The 18,369-nt window shown below is 39.9% G+C and overlaps 1 long non-coding RNA gene across 1 annotated transcript; it reads right to left on the bottom strand.

Annotated features, from left to right (window-relative positions):
* Window positions 1–645: 645 nt before the first annotated feature.
* On the bottom strand, window positions 646–2,894 carry LOC145519806 (uncharacterized). The gene is made up of 2 exons (XR_014063938.1): window positions 2,274–2,894; window positions 646–1,565 (listed from the first exon to the last, which is right to left on the bottom strand). It is a non-coding gene; the product is annotated as an uncharacterized LOC145519806 (long non-coding RNA).
* Window positions 2,895–18,369: the final 15,475 nt, after the last annotated feature.

The raw sequence follows: 18,369 nt of genomic DNA, 5'->3' as shown, positions 1-18,369 counted from the left end.
GTGGTGTTGGAGAAGACTCTTGAGAGTCCCTTGGACTGCAAGGAAATCCAACCAGTCCATTCTAAAGGATACAGTCCTGGGTGTTCATTGGTAGGACTGATGTTGAAGCTGAAACTCCAATACTTTGGGCACCTGATGCGAAGAGCTAACTCACTGGAAAAGACCCTGATGCTGGGAAAGATTGAGGGCAGGAGAAGAAGGGGACGACAGAGGATGAGATGGCTGGATGGCATCACCGACTCTGGATATGGGTTTGGGTGGACTCCGGGAGTTGGTGATGGACAGGGAGGCCTGGCGTGCTGCGGTTCATGGGGTCGCAAAGAGTCAGACACGACTGAGCGACTGAACTGAACTGAACTTAACTGTATAAAAAATATGAATGATTTTTGTATATTGATCTGTGTCCTTTAAACTTGTTGAACTCATTTATTAATTTTAATATTTTTTTAATTCTTTAGAATTTTTTACATACAAGATCATGTAATCTGCAAATAGAGATAGCTTTACTATATCCTGTTCAATTTAAATGACTTTTTCTCACCTAATTTCCTAACTCAAGTATATATTTTATTTAAAGTGGCATAAATGGATATTCTTGTCCTGTTCCTGATTTTTGGTGGAAAGCTTTCAGTTTTTCTCCTTTAAGGATAATGTTAACTATGCACTCTTTTATTTTTTTGCAGATGCCCTTAATCAGGTTGAAGAATTCCCTTCTGCTCCTAGTCTATTGAGTTTTTTGTCCTAAAGGGTTTTGACTTTTGTCAAATGCTTTTTCTAAGATGATCACATGTTTTTTGCCCTGGGTTATGTTGATATATTGATAGTACATTACATTAAATTCTTAGATATTAGATCAAACTTACATTTTGGGGATAAATCCCACTTTATCATAATGTATACTCTTTTTTTGTATTGCTGGATTCAGTTTTCTAGTATTTTATGGAGAATTTTATGTCTTATCCATAGGAGATATAAGCTGCAGTTTTCTTTTCTTATGATGTCTTTGTCAAGTTTTGGTATCACAGTAATTCTGGAGTCAGACTGAGTTGGGAAATGTTCTCTTTTCTTCTATTTTTTGGGGAAGAGTTGGCCAAGGTCACATACTATATACAGTGAGTCCACGAGCCAAGTTTCCCAAATCCATGTCATTTTTCCTCCTTCACTTCACGTGAATTCAAGAAAGGCTCACTCATTTTAATATTTTCTTAAGCTAAAACCGAACAAGAGTTAAACCTACCACAAAATGGCTATAGGTCTTTACGCCTCTTTGACTCAGTACACTCTTTACTTATGAGAAGGCAGAGTCTATTTTCTTATTGCTTAAATGTGGGCTAGAATTGCAGTTTTCTTTGGTCAATAAAATGTGCTGAAAGGAAAGTTGTTCTGGATCCCAGCTACGTCTCAACAGGCCTTATGGCTCTGCTTTCTTTTGGAACCTTGAAACTTGGGAATAAATCTAGTATAGCCTATATATCCTATTGGATGAGAAAAGATATGTGGTCCAGTCAGTTCATTGTGTGTATACTCTGTGCTCAGTCATGTCCATCTCTTTGTGACCCCATGGACTGTAGCCCTCCAGGTTCCTCTGTCCATGGAATTTTCCAGGCAAGAATACTGGAGTGGGTTGCCATTTCCTACTCCAAGGGATCTTCCTGATCCAGGAATCGAACCCACATATTTTTTAATTCTTTACCACTGTGCCATTTGGCAAGCCCTCCAGTCAGTGCATTACTCCAAAGCAAAACACAAACAACCACTAGAGATGTGAATGAAGCCATCTTAGCCCATCCAGTCCCAGCCAACCTGCCAGCTGGCCAGGAACACATAAGTCAGCCAGACAAATCAGGTACATCTGACCTTGACCATCAGAACTGTCCAGTTGACTCATGGACACTTCAGTAATAATAAATAAGTGTTGTTCTAAGCCTCTGAGTTTTGGACGAGTTTGTTATACTCCAGTAGCTTGTTGATAAAGCTGCCTAAAAGAATAGCATCAAAATGTGTTTTATATATATATTATCTTTACTTTTGAATTATCTTTACTTTTGACCTCATCTAAATGTGATATGCATAAACTAGTGGTATGCAAGATAATTTTAAAATAACACAAGTAAACCTTTAAAATTTTAATAGATATATACATAGATTTGGAGAAGGGAATGGCAACCCACTCCAGTATTCTTGCCTGGAGAATTCTACGGACAGAGGAGCCTGGTGGGCTACAGCCCATGTGGTCACAAGAGTCAGACATGACTTAGTGACTAAACCATCACCATATGTAGATAAGTATATGTTAGGAAACACTGGTTTTCTATAAATAAAGATCACATAAAATATGTTTTAAATAAACTTTTCAAACAAAAACTATCTCAGTTTAAAGATATTAAGTAAACTATGGTAAGCAGAAATAGTAAAATTGTGAATCTGGGAAATGAATGCCTGAAATTTGGGAAATATTGCAGCCAGACAGGTGACCTGACATTAGCTATGGCATTTAACACCTCACCAAGGTGTCTTTCATGCACTGGAGAAGTAAATGGCAACCCACTCCAGTATTCTTGCCTGGAGAATCCCAGGGACAGGGGAGCCTGGTGGGCTGCCGTCTATGGGGTCGCACAGAGTCGGACACGACTGAAGCGACTTAGCAGCAGCAGCAGCAGCAAGGTGTCTTACCTAAGCATCTGGCAATCCTTGGAGAATACTGGCCTGGAGGAATTTATGTTCTAAGTGTGGGACAACAAAGCCGGTGTGAGGCATATTGATGTGATGAAGGAAACAACTTTGCCAGAAAATTCAGTTTGGTAGAACCAGGCCTATATTTGTACATGGCGAGTATGTACAGACATACGTTACTTAGTGTTTACACAGGGTCTTATCTAAGGATCTCATTACCCTTCACAGGCTTTAATTAAATCCCGTAATATGCTTGATAAAGCAGCTATTATTTTAGATGGGTAAATTGAGATACTCTTAATCAAGGCTCCCCAAACTGATGAGGCAATGTGCCTAAGGACAAGCAGGAAATGATTATCTAAGCTGCAAACAGAAGCTGCTAGTCTTCTCTTAGGTTCTGACTCGAACCACTTTACCGCAGAGCCTGAGGGAGGAGAAAATTACTTCTTTTTAATGATTTCTTAGAGTAGTATGAAACTCATCTCTCACTCTGGCCTTACTCTTCTTAACATAGGGAAGAACAGTTTGCTTGTCTTTTTTTTCTTTTTTTTTTCTGTCACAGGTAAATAAGTTCCTTATTCCATCCTATGAAGAGTATCTCAAATACTTTATAGACGTATTCTGGAACGATCTACCTATTGCATGAAGGCAGACATCAAGACTCTGCTTTTAGGGAGGATTTTAATCCCTTATCTTAAAACACTTTGTCAGAGTACACAAGCTTCAAGCTCTGCCTGTTCTCCGACAGGGGTAATGATCCATGGCCAAGTATTATCTTTGGCTCATTTAGACTTCCTGGAACCATGAGTTCAAATCCTGCCAGGTCAGCATGGGCCTTCATCCTCCCAAATTAGATAAACAGAGAAGACAGTTTACCACACTGATTTCTTGGCTAAGACTTTGGAAAGCAAAGGTCTAATTTTAAGGTCTTGGGATGTTGGTCTTTTAAGAAAACTTGTTGACTTTACCTTGGATCACTAGATTAAAGCTAAATGCTGCTAGGGAAGTACCACTTTAAAAGGATTAATAATACTTTCTGTTGGAAATTTTTGCCAGATTTTTTAAATAGAAGCTATTCATGAAACACACTACACACACACACACTTGAATTGTTCTTCATACACCTTATTAACCTACTTACAACTTTTGTTAGACACTCCTGTGCTGTGCTTAGCTGTTCAGTCATGTCTGACTCTTTGCAACCCTATGGATTGTAGCCCGCCAGGCTCCTCTGTCCATGGGGATTCTCCAGGCATGAATACTAGAATGGGTTGCCATGCCCTCCTCCAGGGAATCTTCCCAACCCAGGGATAAAACATAGGTCTCTCGTATTGCAGGTGGATTCTTTACCGTCTTAGCCACCAGGGAAGCCCTACTGCCCTGGAACTAGTGACTCGCAGAGACTCATAGGAACCAAAGGGAGTGTTAGGAGGAAGATGGTTCTGATTACAACATTTCTCTCACTTTTGTTGATTTTTGGAAAAGTCTCTTAATTAATGTGTATCTTAGTTTCCTCACATAAATCACCGATGATAATCACTTACCATATGAGATGAGATAATCACTGCTTATACAGCAACTGTGAACAGTGAATGGAATGTATGCAAAAGCATTTTACAACCCATGAAATACAAAGCTATAAAGGATTAGTTATTCATGTAATGTTTTTATGCAGTACATTCATTACTTACATGTTAATGCACACTATCAATGTTCATCTGAAAAAAAACTGTATCCTACTCAAATAATTTAAACTCTTCTGATATTACACTCAGCATATAACTTAGGTTATGAGTGATAGAAACTTCAACTTAAAATTGAAGTCTTTCTATGAATAGAATTGTCTTAAATAGAAAAGGAATTTGATTGGCTTGTGGAAGGGCCAGATTTCAGTGGTCAACAAGATATAACTGAGATAAGAGAATTATTTATGATTTTGTTATGTGTATTAATAGCATTGTAGTTATGTTTTTGAAAATTCCTTATCTACTGGAGATACAACATAGAATATTTGTGGTAAATGGTGTTTGTAATATACCGATGTGGTCTTAAGCCTGGTGAGAAAAGTAAGTACACCCTCCTACCCTGAACCGTAAGCAAGCAGTAGCCTGTGACTGACCTGGCAAAATAAAACTGTGTTAGAGGAAGCTCATAGAATATCTTTGGCCAGAAGGATGAGCTAACCTCATAATAAGTACTTGCAGAGAGAAACCACTACCCAAATGCATGATGTGTACCATGATCAGGATTGATTTAACTAGGGTGAAGGAATCATAATTTTCTGTGTCTACAGATATGTAAGAAAGCCAAATGTGTGTTTCTTTTTTGGTATCAAAAGATAATTCTAGAATACAACTTATTGTCACATTCTTTTGAAAGGAAATCCCCACTGTCAAAAGTCTAAAAAACTACATTTTTCATTCTCCTCTAAAACTGCTGCTGCTGCTAAGTCACTTCAGTCATGTCCGACTCTGTGCGACCCCATAGACGGCAGCCCACCAGGCTCCTCCGTCCCCAGGATTCTCCAGGAAAGAACACTGGAGTGGGTTGCTATTTCCTTCTCCAATGCGTGAAAGTGAAGTCCCTCAGTCATGTCCAACTCTTCACGACCCCATGGACTGTAGCCTACCAGGCTCCTCCGGCCATGGGATTCTCCAGGCAAGAATACTGGAGTGGGTTGCCATTTCCTTCTCCACTCCTCTAAAACTGGAAGGCACTAATACAACACTGTTTTAACCAGAAGATTTTTGCACTTAATTCTAACTCAAAAATATATCTGCTGACATGCTTTATAAAACAATCTCTGAGTGATAATTATGTACCTTGAGCTGAATTACCAGTGCATTTATCTTGAATGCTTAATATAGTCTATGGGAAGTGTCTTGAGAATTTTCATTTTTGTCCCTTCCAACAGAAAGAGGCATTAACCATTTAGAATGAGACACTCATCTTAGGTTTTGAGCATAAAGGAAAACACAAGAAGGGTTTTAAGACTTAATTTTCTCCAGAGCCTACAATAGTAACTACTATTGAAGGACTGTAGATTCCTTCAGTACAGAGGTTGAAGGAATAGTGTCCTTCAGTATAGTTTCCTCTCAGTACCTCTAATATGTCCCCCACGTATTAGGCATTCAGTAAGTTGTTGGTTCATGAATGAATAGCTCACAATTAAGAGACTATGTCACTTTGTATCTAAGGGCCCAAGTCTATTTTTCTGTCTCATTGCTCCACCCATTGGTTATGTATTCAGTTCAGTTCAGTTTAGTTCAGTCGCTCAGTCATGTCCGACTCTTTGCAACCCCATGAATCACAGCACGCCAGGCCTCCCTGTCCATCACCAACTCCCGGAGTTTACCCAAATCCATGTCCATCGAGTCAGTGATGCCATCCAACCATCTCATCCTCTGTCGTCCCCTTCTCCTCCTGCCCCCAATCCCTCCCAGCATCAGGGTCTTTTCCAGTGAGTCAACTCTTCGCATGAGGTGGCCAAAGTATTGGAGTTTCAGCTTCAACATCAATCCTTCAATGAACACCCAGGACGGATCTCCTTTAGGATGGACTGGTTGGATCTTCTTGCAGTCCAAGGGACTCTCAAGAGTCTTCTCCAACACCACAGTTCAAAAGCATGAATTCTTCAGCGCTCAGCTTTCTTCACCGTCCAACTCTCACATCCATACATGACCACTGGAAAAACCATAGCCTTGACTAGTCAGACCTTTGTTGGCAAAGTAATGTCTCTGCTTTTCTTTCTTTTCTTTTTTTTTTTTTTAAATCAAATAGTTTAAACTTTTTATGTTGAAATAATTTTAGACACATAGAAAAGTTGCACAAATAGTACAGGGAGTCCTGTTTACCCTTTATCCAGCTATGCCTAATATTCACATTTTACATAACCATAGTGCAATTATTGAAACCAGGAAATTAGTGTAGGCACAATACTTTTAGCTACTCTAAAGACCTAATTTGAACTTTGACTGTTTTCCCACTAATATCCTTTTTCTTGTCTGGAATTCAGTCCAAGAGCTCACATTGTCATGTCTCCTAGTCTCCTCCAATAGTGACGATTCTTCTGTCTTTCTTGACCTTAACACTTTTGAAGAGTACTTAGTCAGTTAATTTTGTATAATGTTCCTCAGTTTGTCTGATACTTTCTCATGATTAGATTGAAGAAATTTATTTGGATAGTATATTGATGTTGATATGTGTTATTTATAGGTGAGTCAGACAGTAAAGAATCTACCTGAAATGCAGGAGACCTGGGTTCAATCCCTAGGTCAGGAAGATTCCCTGGAGAAGGAAATGACAACACATTCCAGTTTTCTTGCCTGGAGATTTCCATGGACAGAGGAACCTGGTGGGGTCCATGGGGTCGCAAAAGAGTCTGACACGATTGAGCAACTAACATTTCCACTTTTTCACTTTTCACTGAAGCTAACTTTGATCTCTTGGTTGAGGAGCTATCAGGTGTCTCTTCTGTGAAGTTACTATCTTTCCTCTCTGTAATTAGTAAGCATCTTCTATGGAGATACTTTGAGATTTTGCACATATCCGATTTCTCATCTTTTACTGATTTTCAATATGCTATCTAGGTTGGTCATAACCTTTCTTCCAAGGAGTAAGCATCTTTTAATTTCATGGCAGCAATCACCATCAGCAGTGATTCTGGAGCCCAAAAAAAATAAAGTCTGACATTGTCTCCACTATTTCCCCATCTATTTCCCATGAAGTGATGGGACAAGATGCCATGATCTTAGTTTTCTGAACGTTGAGCTTTAAGCCAACTTTTTCACTCTCCTCTTTCACTTTCATCAAGAGGCTCTTCAGTTCTTCTTTGCTTTCTGCCATAAGGGTGGTGTCATCTGCGTATCTGAGGTTATTGATATTTCTCCCAGCAATCTTGATTCTAGCTTGTGCTTCCTCCAGCCCAGCATTTCTCATGATGTACTCTGCATATAAGTTAAATAAGCAGGGTGACAATATACAGCCTTGACGCACTCCTTTTCCTATTTGGAACCAGTCTGTTGTTCCATGTCCAGTTCTAACTGTTGCTTCCTGACCTGCATACAGGTTTCTCAAGAGACAGGTCAGATGGTCTGGTATTCCCATCTCTTTCAGAATTTTCCACAGTTTATTGTGATCCACACAGTCTAAGGCTTTGGCATAGTCAATAAAGCAGAAATGGATGTTTTTCTGGAACTCTCTTGCTTTTTTGATGATCCAGTGGATGTTGGCAATTTAATCTCTGCTTCCTCTGCCTTTTCTAAAACCAGCTTGAACATCTGGAAGTTCACAGTTCACGTATTGCTGAAGCCTGGCTTGGGGAATTTTGAGCATTACTTTACTAGCATGTGAGATGAGTGCAATTGTACAGTAGTTTGAGCATTCTTTGGCATTGCCTTTCTTTGGGATTGGAACAAAAACGGACCTTTTCCAGTCCTATGGCCACTGCTGAGTTTTCCAGATTTGCTGGCATATTGAGTGCAGCACTTTCACAGCATCACCTTTCAGGATTTGAAATAGCTCAACTGGAATTCCATCACCCCCACTAGCTTTGTTCATAGTGATGCTTTCTAAGGCCCACTTGACTTCACATTCCAGGATATCCGGCTCGAGGTAACTGATCACACCATCGTGATTATCTGGGTCATGAAGATCTTTTTTGTACAGTTCTTCTGTGTATTCTTGCCACCTCTTCTTAATATCTTCTGCTTCTGTTAGGTCCATACCATTTCTGTCCTTTATCGAGCCCATCTTTGCATGAAATGTTCCCTTGGTATCTCTAATTTTCTTGAAGAAATCTCTAGTCTTTCCCATTCTGTTGTTTTCCTTTATTTCTTTGCATTGATCGCTGAGGAAGGCTTTCTTATCTTTCCTTGCCATTCTTTGCAACTCTGCATTCAGATGGGAATACCGTTCCTTTTCTCCTTTGCTTTTTGCTTTCTCCCAGCTATTTGTAAGGCCTCCTCAGACAGCCATTTTGCTTTTTTGCATTTATTTTCCATGAACAGTATGAAAAGGCAAAAAGTTAGGACACTGAAAGATGAACTCCCCAGGTTGGTAGGTGCCCAATATACTACTGGAGATCAGTGGAGAAATAACTCCAGAAAGTATGATGAAATGGAGCCAAAGCAAAAACAATACCCAGCTGTGGATGTGATTGGTGATAGAAGCAAAGTCCGATGCTGTAAAGAGCAATATTGCATAGGAACCTGGGATGTTAGGTCCATGAATCGAGGCAAATTGGAAGTGGTCAAACAGGAGATGGCAAGAGTGAACGTCGACATTCTAGGAATCAGTGAACTAAGATGGACTGGAATGGGTGAATTTAACTCAGATGACCATTATATCTACTACTGTGGGCAGGACTCCCTTAGAAGAAATAGAGCAGCCATCATGGTCAACAAAAGAGTCTGAAATGCAGTACTTGGATGCAATCTCAAAAACGACAGAATGATATCTGTTCGTTTCCAAGGCAAACCATTCAATATCACGGTAATCCAAGTCTATGTCCCAACCAGTAATGCTGAAGAAGCTGAGGTTGAATGGTTCTATGGAGACCTACAAAACCTTTTAGAACTAACACCCAAAAATGATGTCCTTTTCATTATAGTGGACTGGAATGCAAAAGTAGGAAGTCAAGGAACATTTGGAGTAATAGGAAAATTTGGCCTTGAAATACAGAATGAAGCAGGGCAAAGGCTAATAGAGTTCTGCCAAGAGAACGCACTGGTCATAGCAAACACCCTCTTCCAACAACACAAGAGAAGACTCTACACATGGACATCACCAGATGGTCACCACCGAAATCAGACTGATTATATTCTTTGCAGCCAACGATGGAGAAGCTCTATACAGTCAGCAAAAACAAGGCCAGGAGCAGACTGTGGCTCAGATCATGAACTCCTTATTGCCAAATTCAGAGTTAAATTGAAGGAAGTAGGGAAAACCACTAGACCATTCAGGTATGACCTAAATCAAATCCCTTATGATTATACAGTGGAAGTGACAAATAGATTTAAGGGACTAGATCTGATAGAGTGCCTAATGAACTATGGACAGAGGTTCGTGACACTGTACAGGAGACAGGGATCAAGACCATCCCCATGGCTATGTATTAGGGGATCTTACTAATTTCCCTATTTTTCTGAATTTCGATTTCCTAACTGATAAATTGAGACTAATAATGCCATATTAGTTTGAGGTCAAAATAAGAAAAGCTACACAAAGCTTTTAGCATATTGAATGGCACATAAACAGTGCTTTATAAATGTTTGTAATTATTTTTAGAACTTATTTCTTTCACAGATCCAAAAAGGTTTTTCATTTTTTTTAAGAAAATGATGGTTGCATTTCCTAAAATGATTACTTTTTATCTTTTGGAAATCTAACTTCTCAACACTTAGCTTGAGAATTACATTGAATTTGAGGATCTGAGAAACAGTCTTTTCTAGATACATGTTACTTAGAAAAAATTACAGTGGCTATGAGAGTATGCTTTTTTAGTAACAACCTATTTGCACCCTTTAAAAAAACAACAAAAGGGACCTCCATGGTGGTCCAGTGGCTCAGACTCTTGGCTCCCAGCGCATGGGGCCTGGGTTTGATCCCTGGTCAGGGAACTATTAATAGATCCCACCTGCTGCAACTAGGAGTTCTCATGCCACAACTAAAAAGATCCACAATGAAGACCCTGCATGCCACAGCTAAGACCCAGCACAGTCAAATAACTAAATGAATAAATATATATATATATATATTTTTTTTTTTCTTTAAAGCAACCCATAACAAGTGTATGCTTCATGTTAAGAAGATATGCTGGACTTCCCTGGTGGTCCAATGTTTAAGAATCTGCTTGCCAATTCAGGGACACAGGGTTCAATCCCTGGTCCAGGAAGATTCCACATTCTGCAGAAAACCAAGCCTGTGCTCCACAACTACTGAAGTCACCACAATGAGAAGTCCACGCAGTCCAACTAGAGAGGGGCCCCTGCTCATCGCAACTAGAGAAACCCCACATGCAGCAACAGAGACCCAGAGAAGCCAAAAATACATGCATACATAAAATTAATTTTAAAAAAGAAGACATGGGGTATGTTGGGTATAAATCATACAGACTTATTAAGTACAGGAATTCCTTTTAGGTCCTGAATTTATACATACTGAATTTGTTGGCCAATTTAAGGAGGGATGAGACTGAGTTACCACCTAAGAAGTTGATTTCTCAATTACGTATGATTCTCTTTAACCTTTCAATAATTTTTGGATTATTTTCTCCTTAACAATCTTATATATTTTTGTTAAGTGTGCTTTAAGGATTCTGTAGTTTTTAAGTATCTGTGGTAGAATACTGTTATTATTATTTTCTAATTTATTAAAGCAGGAACAGAATATATGCTTTTATGTATTAATCTTCTAGGTTGCAAACTTGCTGACCTCTCTACTGCTGAACAGGTTGCAGATTCTCCTGTATTTGCAATGATAAAAATTATATGCAAATAAGCAACAATTTCATGTCTTCCACTTAAATCTTTATACATTTTTTCTTATTTATTTGCCAAGAATGTCTACTTAAAATTAAATGCAAATAACATTCAAGGGAAATATTTATTGATATTTCCCTGAATTTAAAAGTAATGCTTCTAATGTTGATTAACTATACTGTTTGCTATAGATTTTTCATTTGCTAGGAATTCTTTTTTCTAGTATTAAGTATGCTCCATCACACCGCTGGATACCTCCTTTAGTAAATAAATGTGTAGATTTCTGAGGACTTAGACAAAGAACTTTCAAGCAATGAACAGGGTTCACTTAATAGTACAAATCAAGAGAAAGGAACAGACAAAAGAGAGGAAAAAGTACAAGAGACAGAAACGGCTGGTCATCGTGCAGTCCCAGTAGAGAGGCAAGGAAGAAATAATATTACTGGGGGTAGGCAAAGCAAACTTCAGCCTTACCTGCAATGTTTTATTTTACTTTCTAGAGAAGAGTTAATTACACAGATATTGCAAAATAATCATTCGTTTTTAAAACTTTAATCAAACAATAAAGATTTTAAATAAAGCTTTTCAAAGTCAACCTAAGAGATAAAAGGTTATATATATTTGGTTACATAAGAGATAAATGTATCATCCTGATGTGTGGCATGGTGCTTTCACAGGACAAGGTTGGAAGGCACCCACATATAGTTCTAATAAACCTAAATAGGCTCTCCCCCACCTCTTTCTGGGCTTCCCTGGTGGCGCAGTGGTCAAGAATCCGCCTGCAATGCAGGGGACGCAGGAGATCCGAGTTCAATCCCTGGGTCAGGAAGATCCCTTGGAGGAGAACATGGCAACCCACTCCAATATTCGTGGCTAGAGAATCCCATGGACTGAGGAGCCTGGCAGGCTACAGTCTATGGGGTCACAAAGACTCGGACATGACTGAGCACACACTTACGCACACCTCTTTTCAGTTTCAAAACCCCAGAGAAGTCTCTGTTCTCCCTAATTCATAGGGTTATTCTGAGGTTTTAATGACTTTGTAACCTTTAAGTAGTATATGGTATCTGGCACAAAGTGCTTACTCAGTGACAGCCCTTCATGTTGCTACAACTTTGTAACACTTGCCCAGGTCTGGATTCTTCTTGTTGCTGCTGCTGCTAAATCGCTTCAGTCGTGTCCGACTCTGTGCGACCCCATAGACGGCAGCCCACCAGGCTCCGCCGTCCCTGGGATTCTCCAGGCAAGAACACTGGAGTGGGTTGCCGTTTCCTTCTCCAATGCATGAAAGTGAAAAGTCAAAGTGAAGTTGCTTAGTCGTGTCCGACTCTTAGCGACCCCATGGTCTGCAGCCTACCAGGCTCCTCCGTCCATGGGATTATCCAGGCAAGAGTACTGGAGTGGGGTGCCATTGCCTTCTCCTGTTAGCACTGTCCAAATCCCATTTCTCTTTTTACCCCTCAAAACATAGAAAGATGACTCAGTCTTGCCACCAAATTCTAACAGTGTTATAAGGTTTAAGGATTTAGCTTCTGAAAAAAATAAATTAGTATGTACAATAGTTACCCCTCATCCATGGGCTTTCTTTACACAGTTTCAGTTACCCATGGTTAACCACAATCCAAAAATATTAAGTGGAAAAATCCAGAAGAAAAGAACTCATCAATTTTAAATTGCACACTATGATGAAATATCAATCACCCCACTCTGCACTGTGAGACACCAAGTGATCTTCTTCTAACATATCCTGCACCTTACATAGGAGCCTCTCAGTTAACAGATCAACTATTCTGGTATCAAACTCCTCGGGTTCAAGTAACCCTTATTTTACTTAAAATGGCACTGAAGCAAAACAGTAGTGATGCTGGCAGTTCAGATGCCAAAAAGAAAAGCCTTAAATTGTTTCCTTTAAGTGAAAAGGTGAAAGTTCTCAACTTAGTAAGTAAAGAGAAAACAAATCGTATGCTGAGGTTACTAAGATCTACAGTAAGAACAAATCTCCTATCCAAGAAGAAGAACAACAAAAAATTAGTGCTAGTTTGGGGCTTCCCTCATAGCTCAGTTGGTAAAGAATCTGCCTGCAATGCAGGAGACCCAAGTTCCATTCCTGGGTTGGGAAGATCCGCTGGAGAAGGGATAGGCTACCCACTCCAGTATTCTTGGGCTTCCCTTGTGGCTCAGCTGGTAAAGAATCCACCTGCAATGAGGGAGACCTTGGTTCGATTCCTGGGTTGGGAAGATCCCCTGAAGAAGGGAAAGGCTACCCACTCCAGTATTCTAGCCTGGAGATTCCCATGGACTGTATAGTCCATGGGGTCACAAAGAGTTGGACATGACTGAGTGACTTTCACTTTCACTTTGCTGTTGTATCTTAAGCTAAAAGTTATGGCCATCTTGCATGATAAGTGCTTAGTTAAGATGAAAAAGGCATTATATATATAATATACATATATATATACATATATATATTATATATATAGAGAGAGAGAGAGATAGAGAGAGAGCAAGGTATTTTAAAAGAGAAACCACATTCACATATCTTTTATTACAGTATATTGTTATAATTGTTCTATTTCATTACTAGCTATAGTTGTTAATCTCTTACTGTGCCTAATTTGTAAATTAAACTTTATCACAGATATGAATGTAGGGAAGAAAATACAGTATATATAGGGTTTGGTACTACTGGTGATTTTGTCCATCCCCCTCAGATAAGGAAAGACTACTGTACCCAGTTTTTTGGAAGCTTAAGGATCAAATTTCTATAAAATAGGATTACATTTAATGAGAAGTACCTGTGCCATGAACATGTCATTGCTAATATTTGTTTCTATGGTGAACTGCACTGAACAATAAGGTATTCAGAAAAATAACCTGATACTGTGGGGGGAAGGCTCTCATTACTTATTAATTCTTGGCTCCAAGTGCCCTCTGCACCTCTTGGCTCACCATTAGATCAGTGAAGTTATTATTATTACTGAAACATAAGGTTAACATTTCCATCATCACTGGGGTTAAAATTTGCATACTTCTGCATAATTCCTGTGCACAGCTGCTTATAAGCTTTGTCTTTCATCTTGGTTTGCACAATTCATCTGGAATTTCTTAAAAACTAGACTATTCATAATAACAGTCTTGTAAGAACTTAGGGGGAATGTTGAGTTCAACATTTTAGCAGCATCCTTCACTTAAATAAAAATCTTCAGAGCCTCTTGAAGACGTGAACAGTTTTGACTGAAAAGTATAATATCAACCACATGCGCTGAAGGACTGCAGAACAAATTTTATATTGCAATATAAATCTGCCAGAAATAACAACAAAAAAGGTCATCAGTCTCTTCCTCATGTTCTGTTGGCATTTTGAAATTACCGTCTTTTCCTGCTTCTCTGCTACTTCCCAAACAAAACCAGTGTATTCAATGTTGTCACAAATTCTATTTGTCAGTGATGTTCCTTTGATAAACTACTGAAACTTATAGGCCAAATGAGAAGAAATCACATAAATACTCAAACCATTTGTAAAATTCAAGACTGACTAAAAGGACTAAGTGACTTCTACTTCATAGTGGACTCACAAGAAATTGGTCAAGGCAGCATAATAGAAAAGCTTAAAAGGAAGGGCATCTCAATTTTAGCTTTGACTTTGCCCATAATGTGATGCATTTCCTTCAGCACATATAACTCACTTTGCATTAGCTAGGCCTCTTGGTTTCAAGCAACAGAACTCAAGGCAATTGGCAAAACAAGAGATAAAAGCAGGGGTAGAGAAGAGCCACACTCATTAGCTCATATAAAAAGTTCAGGGGTATTGCTGTGGCTGGAGCCAGGTGTTTTAAAGACGTCATCAAGACCAGGTTTCTCCCTGGCCCCCCAGGTCCCTTTTCCTATGAGTTGACTTTACTTTTAGACAGAATTTTCACACCCTATGAAAAGATGATTATTAGCAGTTCTAGAGACCACCACTTTTTCTACTCTTTCCATGAAAGTCCCATGGTCATTGGAGAGAACCTTTAGATCTCAGGCCCTACCTTGAACCAATGAAAACTGTTAATTAGCCAGTTCTAGACTATAGGCACCACATATTGCGTGGACTGAAATTTAAGAGAGGGTGTTTGTTCACAGGCAAATCAGGACACCGTTCCCAGAAAAAGTGGGGAATGCATGATAAATAGTGGATAAGTAAAAACAATGCACTTCTATCCCAACCTCTCTTGGATTTCAAAGTACTCAATAAAATACAGAATTTAGAGCTGATAACGTAAAGCTTTTTACTCTAAGATTCAAACTATAGCATTTCAAAGAATCTTTTGAGCAAGAGATGGCTGAAACCCAATATTGACTCTCCTGCTCTTGTTGTTATTCAGTTGCTCAGTCATGATGGACTCTCTGTGACCCCATGGACTGCAGCACGCCAGGCCTCCCTGTCCTTCATCATCTCCCGGAGCTTGCTCAAACTCATGTGCATTGAGTTGGTGATATCATCCAGCCACCTCATCCTCTGTCATCCCCTTCTCCTCCTGCCTTCAATCTTTCCCAGCATCAGGGTCTTTCTAATGAGTTGGCTCTTCACATCAGGTGGCCAAAGTACTGGACTTTCAGCTTCAGCATCAGTCCTTCCAACGAACATTCAGGGTTGATTTCCTTTAGGATTCAGTGGTTTGATCTCCTTGTAGTCCAAAGGACTCTCAAGAGTCTTCTCCAACACCACAGTTCAAAAGCATCAATTCTTTGGCGCTCAGCCTTCTTTGTGGTCCAACTCTCACATCCTACTAGAAAAACCTACTCTACTTTCAGTAATAACCTGTCCTACCTACTCCACCTCAATTTGGACATGTGCACTGGCTGCTGCTGCTGCTAAGTCGCTTCCGTCGTGTCTGACTCTGTGCGACCCCAGAGATGGCAGCCCACAAGGCTCCCCCGTCCCTTGGATTCTCCTGGCAAGAACACTGGAGTGGGTTGCCATTTCCTTCTCCAATGCATGAAAGTGAAAAGTGAAAGTGAAGTTGCTCAGTCATGTCTGACTCTTAGCGACCCCATGGACTGCAGCCTGCCAGGCTCCTCCGTCCATGGGATTTTCCAGGCAAGAATACTGGAGTGGGTTGCCATTGCCTTTTCCGGGATACGTGCACAGCAGGCAACAAAGGAGTATTATTACCCACACCTCCCTGTAGCCAAATACAACCATAGGACTGATGTGGTAATTGCAGTTATGGCCTCCAAAGATATCCAAGTCTTAATCCATGGAACGTGTGAAGGTTCCCTATGTGGTAACAGACTTCTTGCCAACGTGGTTGAGTTAAGGATCTTGAGATGGAGAGATTATTCTGGATTACAGGGTGATTCCCAAAGGCAATCACAAGTGTCCTTATGAAGTAGAGATCAAGAGGTATGACATACGGAAGAGAAGGCCATGTGACCACACAGGCGGAGATGGGGGTGAGGCAGTCCCAGCCCAGGAATACAGCCAGCCACCAGAAGCCGGAAGATGCAAGGAAACTCTCTCAAAAGCCTCCAGAAGGAGTGCAGCCATGTGGCCATCCTGATTTGAGCTCAGAGAGACCAAGAAAGAACTGTAAGAGTATACACTTCTCTTGTTTTAAGCCACTACATTTGGATAATTTGTTATAACAGTTGTAGGTAACAAATCTAACTAAGTTCTGACAAACAAAATATGAGCAAAAAGGAGATGTCCAGCTTCCAGTTCATGCTCTTCAAAGGAAAGCTGCTTCTTTCCCTTTCATCTCTCTTCTATCCAGGTGGCTGCAGTGAAGAAGTGCTGGTGAGCCATCTGCTACCATCACTCATTGTGTGAGTAACAGTGACATGGTAGGATGTTGGAGCAACAAGACAGAAGGGGCCTGGGTCCCCAATATTTACCTTAAAGTCCCAATTTGAGAGAGATATAAAATTCTACCTTGTTTCAGCCACTATTCTGGATTCTCTTATTGTAGCTAATCTATATTTTAACAAAACTACCATTTTCACCAGCCATGAGGTTGCACTTCAAAGGCTTGCAACTATAGGAAGTATAATTAAGCAAGACCCAGAAGCTACAGTCTGAAATTGACCATCACATCTGCACCCAGCGCTCACTTCCCATAAGCTGTTCTCATAATCTCAGTGTGGTGGGGATGCACTCTCATTTCTGGGAGACCCAAGACTCCTCTAACAGCCAGATGGCTCAAGGACTCCTCAGAGGCTTTGCTGAAACTCCTTAGATAGTGCAGCAGCCGAAACACTTCCAGTCCACCTTCCTTCACTCTCCCTTCACTGGGGGCAGGTGGTGTCACCATCTGATGGTGCTCCCAACGTTCCCAGCTTCTTCCTTCCCCATTTTCTCTCCCAGGTGTTTCCCTAGTTAAGTCTCTACTCATTTAATCCCATCTTGGCATCTTCTTTTCAGATTAACACACCACATTTTCTCAAAAGTTCATGAACAATGAGAACCTCTGGCAAAATAAGAGCATAAGAATCTTACTGAATAATAAAAGTATCTTGCCACAAGCATATTAACCCAAGGTAACTTTCTAGGAAAAGAAACAGACTTTCCCTTTGTCTATTTGTTTGAAAGTAAAAAAAGAAACCTTACTTTCCCCACACAACCTCTTGCTGACTTCCAAATTATCTGCTCTTACTAGCAAATAAACTATGCAGGCAATAGAATTTTCTCTCAAGATCTGGCAAACTGCATATTATTGACTGCAAATAAATGAATGAGAAGTAAAATTTTATCAATTAGCTAATTGCTTTGCTTAAATATCAAACATCAGGACGGTTGGTGGTAAGCACATACAGGATTCAGGCTGACTAAATATTTCATTCATCTTTGGCCTGATGGAACCTAGTGTAGGTAATGGCCATTAGTTCTGAATTTCTGCAGGTTTACATGTTTTTGCCTTGGTGGGTGCTATTCACCTGGCCCAGAGGTACAAATATCCATATAGTATGACGTCTTGTCTAACTCCCCCAATTATTGTCACTGTTGATCCCACTTCAGTCTACTGTTTGCACTTTTAATTATAACTTACTTCTTTCTGGAAGTATATTTGTCTCTGAGATCATCATACTTTTTATTCATTTTAGTAATCCTCTGACTCTTCCTCACACTTTCCTTATCAGTCTTCATTGCACATTTGCTGAACTAAAGTAAATGTAACAGAGTTGGAAAATAGGGTACATTAACATTGTTGGAGACCAACATTTATGCAATAGATTA

The sequence above is a fragment of the Giraffa tippelskirchi genome, chromosome 9 (assembly GCF_054371585.1).
Source record: "Giraffa tippelskirchi isolate mGirTip1 chromosome 9, T2T-mGirTip1v1.2.pri, whole genome shotgun sequence".
Classification (NCBI taxonomy): Eukaryota; Metazoa; Chordata; class Mammalia; order Artiodactyla; family Giraffidae; genus Giraffa; species Giraffa tippelskirchi.
The sequence above is the reverse complement of the archived record's forward strand: the minus strand, read 5'-3'. Positions and strand labels throughout refer to the sequence as shown.